The following is an 11,031-nucleotide window of genomic DNA, read 5'->3' as shown; positions in this document are numbered from 1 at the left end:
TTTTTTTAAAAAAAAAAAAAAAAAAAAAGTGGAAAAATTCGTTCGTTCTAACCATTTCAACCACCATTTACCACTTTACGCCGAATACCCCCTTTTTTTCGTGCACCACCAGCGCCACTCTTTCGCAACTTCCACTTGACTAAATCGAAGTCTAAAGTCGTCCGAATATATTCAAACAGACAGAACTCATAAATACATCCATATACGAGGAACCGCACAAATCGTTCGATGCAGGGGATGGAAATGCGCCTCTCCCAGGGGTGGATTTTTTGGCTGGAAGATACGAGATGCCCTTTTTCATTTTGACTCTACCAGAAGGATATCTATATCGATATACCTATATGGATATTCTGTCTCGACCCATACTCGCCCAGGACTCTGTGAGAAAATGGAGGTAGAGTAAGGGCAAGTACGACCTCAGTGTGAGGTCTGGAGGTAAGGTTGGGTCAAACCAGCCAGAAAGGCAGTCCAATTTCTCAAAGCTGTCCAATCCGTGTCGTATGCAAAATCAATCACGCTTCCCCGTAGCCTCTGTTGGTAGAACTGAATATGGCGTCTCCCATATTCGCTTTCTCAAATCCACCAGAAGCCACGCTGTAATCCAACTCCATGGAAAGTTCTCGGCCAGGTCTCGGCTGTCGGGCGCGGGCCTTTTTCATTTATTCCTATTTCTTTGCCACGGGACAGCCTCTCTCTCTCTCTCTCTCTCTCTCTCTCTCTCTCTCTCTCTCTCTCTCTCCCTCTCTCTGTTTTATCTTTGTCTTTTATCTTATATTTTATCTTTCTCTCTTACCCTCTCTGCATCCTATTCTCCTTTGAGCTATATCGTTCTCTTCTCTCCTCCATCATCAATGTATACACTACCCTCATATACTCTCATTGTCAGTCTCAGAGATCAGAGAGGATGCTTCCTTGCTCCAGCATCCTCTATGCATCTCGTCTAGTCAGCTTCGAAGCATGTCCGCACCGGCTCTACACGGACCAGGAAACCTGGCAGCATCTGACTTGCTGATTTTTGTCGGGAGTTTGTTCGCGGACCTGGTCCAGCGTCGGTGTCGAAGACGTAGAGGGACGCCGAGCGACGCCCCGACGCCTCCACAACCACCCTTCGACAGTATTACCGAGGGTGAGAAAAGTTTAGCATACGCATTTTGTACATTGAAATCCTGACACGTTCAGCCAAGTTTAAATTGAAACTCCCCTCTGTTCCCGCAGGCCCAGCCCGTCGGTCCGTGACGTCATCGATAGTCGATTCTCCAATTCTCAGCGACAGACATTACCGTCGCGGCGGGAAGATTCAAATTTGTTACACTATTGTTTCTTTTTTACCAATTGTCCATTCCTCCTTCTCCCCCTGTTCCAATCCCTCTCTTTAATCTCCTTCTCTTTTCCAATCTCTGAATCTACTTTTACTTTGACTATGTATACACACAGTCTGACTTATTGGCCACTGTACTACTCGTCATGGGTAAAATTGCCGTTAGGACTACCTGACATATTTATGGGGGCAGTCCCGCCCCAGAAATCACATGTCAGACCACTTACCGAGCTATTCCCCGGCGTTTCCACCCTAGAAACAATAAAAACGCCCCGAAGAATTATCTGTCGCGTAAAGCACCGTTCAACGGTGCGATCTATGGTCTTTTCCTACCGGCGCTTCTTTCTCTTCTCCATCTCCAACCCCGTCCCAGACCTCCCTCCGTCCTCCCTTCTCCTATGCACGGGACAACCCCCGGCATCGCAATCGCGTCGACCCGTCACTAGCTAGGGGTTCCATAAAACAGTTATGGCTTATTTATACACCGCGGATGCGGAAGTTGTTACGTCGTTATATCTCGTAAGTGAGCTGGTAGATACAGCTCACACGTTACACATAAGAGCATCCTCGATAGCGGAGGATAGGGGTTGGAACGGGTATAAGGGATGATTGTGAAAATAGTTTGAAAATTTTTTTTCAAAAAAAAAAATTTGTAGTCTGGTCCTGTCTTTGAAGAGCGGACGAGGGAGAAAAAAAGAAACAAAAAGAGGGAGAAGACCAGATTACCCCTGGTTCGCTTCATCGACTCATTGGGGAGGGTATTTTTAATTAAATAATACTAATCCCGAAACGAACCCTCCCAAGCAAATCTCATCCGAGCGCCAACGAGAAAGAGAATCGGGAGAAAGTGAGGGAACAGGCTTACCGGGCTTTCTCTCTGAATTTCTCTCTACCTTCTCTATTTCTATATCATTCCTCCCTCCTCCTCGTCTCCCATCCCCGTCCCCATGCGAATCGTCTCTCTTTTAGACTTCGAATTGTAATTAACATTTGGTTCTCCCATTAGTGTAATTAAAGTGCCATTCCATAATCTAGGAGGCAGGACCACCTTATCTTTCAGACTTCAGCCCCGCTCTGCTGGGGGGCCCTTCCGCCCCCTTCTACAGTTTCAGCCCTTCCGCAATGCCGCCTTTACTTCGCGCGACCCTCCTTCTCCTTCTCCTGCTCTCCTCTAGTTTCCGCCAGGACGATAACTCCTTTGCCGAAAGGACTCGCGCTCGCTGCTTCTCCGCTTGAGAAATCGAGGAAACCCGGAAGCCGACAGAGACGGGCGAACGTGGGTATACGATGGAGAGTCCATGAGAAAGGGAGGGAAAAATTAAGGCATTTGAAAATTCGACTGGATGCCTCGGGCATCGACGAATGAGAAGGAGAGAGACGAAGAATGCCCTCGAGAAAATTCAGTCCAATTCTATTTCAAAAGTCAAGATAGTTCTTTGCATAGTGAGTTTCTCGAAAATTCCAAAGTGAAAAGGGGTTCCCGGTATAAGAGTCAAGATCCATTGCGAAAGGAAGGGTAGGAAGAGACGATAAAGATAAAGGTCATGGCGTTGGGAGTGAGACACGGTGGTGGGATTCCGAGGGTGGTGGGGGTGGCAGTGCTAAAATAAAGAAAAGCAGTCGCGCCAGATAAGGAAGCTCCGTTGACATTTTCCGGTGGTTGAGTTAATAATGCGCCCGGTACACAGGGAGTGGATGAGGTGGTGCCGGGACGCCAGGGGTAGAAGAGGTTAGGGTGCCGCCATTCGAGCTACTCCAGCCACTCGAGCTTCTCCTCGGATCAGCAAAGTGCCACCATAAAGAGGCGCGGATGTGTTTATTCGGGAATTTGCCTTCTTTTTTTTTCCTCTGCTCTTCCATCCCTTTTTTTCATCCCTCTCGCTCTCTCTCTTCAACCCTCGCTACTCTTCCTTCCTCAAACCCCAAGGAGACTCTCTTATCCTCGCCTCGATCTTATTTCGAAGACGATCCTTCCTACGATTTATATGCTCTCGTTCTCGAGGCCAAGGGTGCAAACCACCCCTGGTCCTTCTCCCTTCCCTGAAGGATACGAGCGAAAGGAAAATAGTTCCGGGGTTAGAATGGCCAAGGGCAATTATCCTCGTTCCAGGTCCCGGACCGGTTTTAAACGGGTTCGATTCGAACAAACGCGTGTTCCGCGCGTGGCTATCGGGGGGGGCGGGGGTGGTCGAAGGAGCGGGTGGGTCCAACGACTGGGAATAAGGGATGAAGGAAAATGATAAAGAAAAGAGGGACGGAGAAGAGTTGACAGGGATGACAAGAATGAGCGGGACAAGATTAGCCTCGTCAAGTGTGCGCGTCCGTGACAAAGACTCTCCTAGGGGATGCGATACTCCCTGAAATCTAGGGGTTGATCCGACCGAGCGGATACCTCCAAGACTGGAACGCGGGGCACGGGACACTAATGGCATTTTTATTATTTCTTTGCCCGGGCTAATGGGGGTAGTTTGGTCCATTGGACGGCTGACAGGGTTGACAGCTTTTCGCGCCTCCCTTAGTTCCCGTCCTTGGACTAGACTCGTCTCTCCTGGGGAAGCCCGGACGCAAGTCACCTAGATCAACCCCGTGGTCACGTCGTCACCGATAAACCTTAACATCCCTTAAAGGATTACGTTCGCAGGGTAGCTAGACATTTCCAGTTAAGGACAATCGACGGGGGATGATCCTGGTTCCCGTATTTTCTTGCCAAATCATAAACTTCCTTCGCAATAAAGCACACGGGACACGAGCTTTCGTCATTCTGACTCCCCGACCAACCCCTGGACAAAAATCATCCCCTACGGAAGATTATTAGTCTAATCAACATAAAGAATCATATTACGTATACCTACGTACGTATACCTACTGAACGGCCAGTAGGTACTCATAGCATCTACCACCTCCCACGTAAGACCGAGGGACTGGTATCCCTGATAGGGCATAAGGGTAGTAGCCCAGCTAGGAGATTGGTTCAGTCCCAACTTTGATGAATGAGTCTCGCACAAAGTTGAAGTATGGTGAAAGCCGGTGTGGCTGCCCGTGATATTAGCAGCTGCTTTTAGAATCGCTAATGACTAATGGCGCCGAGAAGAAGAAGGGCGAACCGGGAGAGAACGAAGGGGGGAGGGATGTATGGACCAATGGGCGAACGGGTACGCGGATAAGCGTTTCCCGTTTTGAGTCGATGGTTTCCACAAGTAGAAGCCAGGCTGCCCTCTTGTCTCTTCTTCGACTGTAGCCACTATATCTATATATGACGTAGGTATATCACACACGCATCACGTATGCCAGGAAATTTCTCCATATCAGAGGCGGAAAGTGCGCAAAGGCTCAAAACGGTGGTTTCTCGGGAGTGAAATAGTCGCTGGAGAGAGGTAGGATGCGTGGTTACTGAGTGTAGCTGGTTTTGGGATATTTCAGGTAGGGGTGGGCTCAGGGGTGCAGAGTACGAAGCGAAGGGCTGGAAAAGTACTTTAATATACGGGAATCCCCTTGGCCCGAAACTCCGCACTCGGACAGACTCCACTCATCCGCTGTACCATCGCATGGCTTCGGATGAAATTTTGCGTCTTTGACGTAACCCACCGCCCTTCCACTTCCAACCCACCCCATTCACCCCTTCGACCCCTAATAGCCTCCCCTACCGGCTGCCGTTCTCTAGCCTGGCCCCCGACCGTGTATGCCCGGCTTTACCGTGCACTTGCAGCATCGCTGCAGTTTGCCCATAGTGCAATCGGCTTTGACGACGACGCCGGGCGTCGGCGTCGGCGTCCTGGCGAAACGACGCAAAACTCCTAGACTCTTATTCGCCGGCTGTAATGGGGATGCATTTTACGTGAGCGCCAACGGCTGCACAGGGTGGGTGGTTACCTGGTACCTACCTATATACCTGTTCCACCCACTTTCTACGAGGTGTACCTACCCCAACGACCACTCTGCTCGAAGGGTTCCTTTTTCAACCCCTTCCTCCGGGACGTTCACTACCCTTATCTTTTTCTCTTTTTACTGTTTCTGTATATCCATCTGTCTCTTACTCGAAAAGCTCACGAGAAATCAAGCTCGGCAGCCCCCTAGAACGAAGGGGTAAGTTTACTTAAGGGAGTAAAAAAAGCTTCGTAGAGGGTTGGACGAGTCCCGGGACGTCAGTGTGTACGGGAAAACGGAGTTAGGACCTTACGTGTCTGGGATGCGAAATCTGTTGAAATTTATAAGAAAAACTTGGACACCCTATTGAAAGTTCAAAGGATTCTCTATGTGTCTTCTGTCGCTCTCTTTATTCTCTTTCTCTTGTTCTCTCTCTCTGGTCTCTCTTAATCCTTTCGCTCGACAGGACATTGTGCGGAAGCGTATTCGGTACCGAACAGTACTGAGCCACGGCCGGACTCTCTCAGGGACTTTGCGTAATTGTCTCTCGCGTGATTACCTACCCCTGAGTCCCACCACCTCCTTTTCACCCCTGACCAAACCACCGACCCTCTGCAACCCTTCTCTAGCATTATATTTCGAAATCACTCGTTAGTCCGACGACAACCCACGAAACCAGTGGGACCGTCAGTTTTAAAGCTACCCCAAGAATTTTTGGATCTTTTACGTACTCTCCGAGAGGGGTGAAAGACACGACCCCCCTCTCTTTCATATAAATCACATAATCGTCAAGTGCTTCGTCTACGGATAAACAGGACGATCGAATAGGCTGAATTAATCCATAACGCGTCAATGAGATGGAAGAGCGCAAAAGTACAGTATATAACAAAAGTAATTCAATCGTGATTGATAAATAATAAAATCGACGTCAGGCGCGACGTAATGGTTTCCTGGCTGTCTGAGAATCTACTTTCCGTCACTTCATTTCACGAGCAGCAACATAGACCCGGTATAATAATCGTAAGAAGAAATGAGTCCTTTCCTCCTATCCTAAGAAGAAATTTATTTATTTCTCATCTCCTGCATCCATATTCGCATCCCCATTCGGAAGCTCTCTCGCTCTCGATTTCTTACCGAAACGAAAAGCTCCTGCAATCAGTAGAACCGATTTCAAAGCGTAATGGATAGTTCTCTGTGTAATTGCGACACGGTCAAAGATGCAGGGGTGGAGGTGGGACGAGGAGGTTGGTACGACAGAGTGAAATGGAGACTAGCCGAGAGAGAGAGAGAGAGAGAGAGAGAGAGAGAGAGAGAGAGAGAACAGGGAAGAAAGAGGAAAAGGACCCGCTCGTTCTATGAAGTGGAGCCAAGTACCAGGGCTGAATCTGTTTACTTCGGATAATAGAAGTAAATGAACGTTTCTATACGAAACGAAACGAGCCAATGGCGGCCCTTCTGTTTCCGACGGAGCAACAAGAAGAAGACTTCCGGCAACCCTCTTCTCCCTATCAGCAAGTTCATTCTCAACACTCCCGTCCATCCATTCATTCCATCCACCAGTGACTCCTTCGACTCCAACCTGATCCCGTGAACCGAGGGACCGGATCCCACGGGAATGACTTCCGGAACCCGCGAAGGCACCGCGAGTACAGTCTGATCATTTATCTTGTTATCGGGATAGACCTTTTCAAGGATCTTCGTGTCTGATTTTACCACCGGAAGAAGTACGACGGTTGCCCAAGGATATGGACCGTGGAGGAGCAAGATCAGAGGCTGCAGGGAATTGGGCTCTAGGAGAAATAGTCTAGGTTGGCTACCGAGAGTTGGGGGGGAGAAGAATCGGACCAAGGAAAAGGGTTGAAAAATGAAAATCAGTGTCTGGGTGAAAGTAGTCGAAGAAAGGGGTGAAAGAAGAAAATGAGGGAAAGGAAGAGAAATGACGTTAATGCCAAAAAAACCTACTTGCGCGGCCAAGACATTGCGGTTCGGCGGTTCTATTCGTGCTCCGTTCGGCGTCCGGCATTCGTTCTGAAAGTTTGCTAACGAGGTTCACTGCTAATCACCGGCAAGAAGCCATTCGCGTGTAATTTGTTTATACTCCAGCATCCCTCTGGACCATAACTCCTCACGCAGAGGATTGCGGTAACAACGGTAAGGCGTCGTTAACGTGCATATCCTCCTTTCACTCGCTCGCGTTGTTCCTTTCCACCCTTATTTCACTCCCTCTGCTGGCAACCCCTACGTCACTGCGCACCGAACGATTAACACTAACGCAATTTCACTCACGGAAATAACGAAGTGTCAATTTGAGTGAATCGTAACGAGGTTATATCCACGGCGGTTGTTGAGAGCCATAGAGGTAGAACCTGAAGGATCCTCGGATGGGGATGGAAAGAAGTGTGGCTGAGGTGGGAGTGGAAAGTGAAAAAGTACCTGGTGCTGTGTATATACATATATATATACATATATATATACGTGAAGCTAGCGAATTCCTGCTGCTACTCTCGAGAAGCAGCCTGCAGGGGACGAACGGCGTAAACGGCGTAAAGCCCGCGACCCCAACCCCCGTACTGATCTACATATCAAAAAGGCAATCCGGGGAACTCGCTTATGTAAACGGTGTGGGAGGCCGCGTGTCCCACAATGAAAAGAATTTAAATCCAAGCGCTAATAAACCAGCTCGCTCGGTACTTCGCTTCTTGCGCTCAAGGCCACTGACGAGCTATTCCAAGGGGCTAAGCTTTTTTAAGCTCAGGATTAAGGCGACGGGGTAGCAGCTTGAAGAATTTCAACTTGTACCACGTCTGGGGCTGCTTCCTTATTTTTTACCCTTGGTCTTCGCCCTTACGGGACTCGACCTACGGGGACGACAGTGGATGCCGAAAGAATTTCAGCAACCCCTGACGTGGCGAGGGGCGGTTTAGGAGAGAAAAAAAATATTCAATTGAATCTTGAACCGCGTATCCTTGGAATATCCTGGGAAATCGTGGAACATCCTGGACCTTAGGGTGGTTACTGTGGCAGTCACTGCTGGCGTTCAAAGCAATCCAAAAGGGCGAGGGAACCCTTTCGCACCCCTAATTCGAGCATTCGTCAGGGGGCACACGTGCCATTATGCGAAAAGCTCTCATTAGCATTTAATACGCGAAACTTTGATTCCGCGGTCAGAGTGCCAGAGGGAGAATGGAGGACGAAGAGGGGCTGCGATGAGGATTGGACCACTCTTGCTGATTGCGAGATTTCGACTACAACGATAACTCTGCTTCTGCTTTTCTAGCCCGAGCAGTCGGCCAGCCAGTCAGCCACTCGATAAGCCTCGTCCCGAATTACTATTATTTTAATGCCGCTGCCCGGTCGAAAAGCCGGATTTAATGCCCCTCGTTATCTATTTGACCCGGACCTTTCACGAGATGGATGCTGCTCTTTCCGCTCTTTGCTAATACGGGTTCCACTCGGTATTCCCTGTTATCGATGGACTTCGCGTATACTTGCAGAGATCTGCGATAAGGGAAAGAGTAGAAAAGAGAAGGTTGCAAAGTGACAGTCAACGTCACCAGTCAGTGTCGTAACTATGAGAAATTGATGAAAGGGTTAGAAAGTCATTTGGGCCCAGGTGTAATATGGTGTCCGTATAAAGCGGTCCATTTAACCGGACCCCAGAAAATTGGTTTTTAATTGAACCTCAGAAACCGACAACGTTAATAACTCGATACCCCATCACCGTCTCGCGGTTAGACAATTAAGAAATACTTTATCAGAATCAAGGCACGATCTCGCCGGATGAGAAGGATGCCGAGGAGAAGAAATGTATTTACTCAAGAAAATCCATTGCAACCGAGACGCCATGTCTGGATGCTGTTTCCATTGTTATGAATATCATCCCCATTATTTCCCATGACAATAAATAGACGCGCTTAGCTGCTTCCTAACCTGAGCCACCGGCTGGATGAGCTCAGAACAGGATTTGTTCCCAGGATGCAACGTTTCTCGCACATCCACCCCAGCTACCTAACCAAGTCAACCAGCCACCCACCCACCCAGCAACGTCCTCTTGGCTGCCCCTACGTTGTTACCAGCGTCAGAGCTTGGCTAATGTCTTTTCTGTGTTACGTCCTCGTCCCTCGATGGCAGGAAGGTCCTAAAGCATTATCCTATTTCGCGTCGTCCTTCAGGGCTATGTCCTTCGTCAAATTACACGTAGTACACCAGGGCGCGAGCTGCACCTACGATTATAGTACCAAGGTCCAGTAGGTCTGCCGATGGTTAAAATCCCTACCAGCAATGAGAAAGGTGGACTAGCCCTGGGTTACGCCTTCTGGAACCCACTCCCAGGTTGTGGTCACTGCGGTAGCCAAAGCCAATGGCGTCGCGACGCTACCTAAGGTAATGTAAGGGAACGTGAGGTAAGAACCAGGCAATTTGTTGGTATCAGGTGCAGCTCGTGTCTCAAGTTGTAAGCCTTCCGGGGCTGCAATTAACTCGATTACCAGCCTGTAATATCATGTATCTGTAGGGTTCGCCAGGACGCGGAACTCGTTAAGCCCTGGGCTTTGGGTCCTGGGACCGTCGGAGCTGCAACTACCCTGTTCCCAGTACACGATCCTGGTCCGGTAGTCAGAGCACAATTCCCATAGATATCAATGGACAAGAATAAGATGCAGGATATTATAATACTTTTTATTTATACTGGACCAGACTGGGTCTCTCTCCATATATACAGATATAGTAAGTACATATAGATATTAACGTCATGGGATACCGACAGACCAACCCGGAGGACGATCTCGCGACGTTAACGTACGAGCATCTACTTTTCATCTTCCTCATCGTCCACCCTTCTTTCTCATCCCGGTAGACCCCTGGAAAAAGACCCACCCCTTCTCTCCAGGATAACTCTGGTTCGATTCATATATTCATAGCTGGGTACAAAGTTGGGGACGTATGCGCCACGATTGCCGCCGGTCGCGACCTTCTGCATATATCACAGGAAGTGATGGAACGGCCCCCAGACGGGTCACCCCGTGTCGAGAGGAGGCCTGACTGATTGCCAACTCCCACACGGGTTCAGGATCAGGATCATCCTTGAATATCTCTCCTGCTGCGTACGCCTTCTCGCTTCTCAACTTTGCACCTCGTCCTTCTACCTTGATAACCTTGTTTGCGTCATCCTATATTGCTCCTTGTATATATTTCAGGTGGGATCCCATGGCTCCGTACGGTAGAGCTATGGCAGTCTAAGGTAGTTTTCTAATAACCATTTCAGATTACTCTTCTCCTGAAACTAAGGACTATTTTCACTAACGGTCGACGGACTAATCCAGCAGTCATTAGTTAACGAGTAAGAGGACGTGACGTTAAGCCGCGCGAGACACCTACTACCTAGCTGCGCTGCAACTTTACTGCGTTTTAATGCTCTCGAGGTCGGGAGACGACGCCCAGCGTCGGAGGCGTCGCAGAGAGATGGGAGAGTCGCGCGCTCGAGTGTGTTTACGAGCGCGTCCGTATTAGCTGGATGTTGTCAAGGCTTAATTGCCGCTGCTCGTAACTCACTCGCGCCTTGACGTCACTCCCCCCCCCCTCTCTCTCTCTCTCTCTCTCTCTCTCTCTCTCTCTCTCTCTCTCTGAGAGAATTCTCTCCCTCGGTAAATCCGTCGGGAACGTCCACTCGAGGAAAGGCCTCGGCAGCCAAGGCGTCGGAGCTTGAAGAAGAGTCGAGGTCCTTTATGGGGTAAGATTCGCAAGTGACCATCGTGCGACCGTAGGAGGGTTAGAAGGGTGGCCGAGGGAATGAACGAGCAAGAGTATGCGTATGCTGGGGGTTTGAGCCATGGCTGAGAATAAGGGAAGTT

General features: G+C 49.2%; 1 protein-coding gene across 30 annotated transcripts in view; it reads right to left on the bottom strand.

Annotated features, from left to right (window-relative positions):
• Positions 1-11,031, bottom strand: part of LOC107273268 (mucin-17) — a 225,126-nt gene that overhangs the window by 97,798 nt on the left and 116,297 nt on the right. The gene's annotated exons all lie outside the window — the stretch shown is intronic.

This window comes from Cephus cinctus, unplaced genomic scaffold (genome assembly GCF_000341935.2).
Source record: "Cephus cinctus unplaced genomic scaffold, Ccin1 Ccin1_scaffold1553, whole genome shotgun sequence".
NCBI classification, from domain to species: Eukaryota; Metazoa; Arthropoda; class Insecta; order Hymenoptera; family Cephidae; genus Cephus; species Cephus cinctus.
This window is presented reverse-complemented; position numbering and strand designations above follow the sequence as displayed.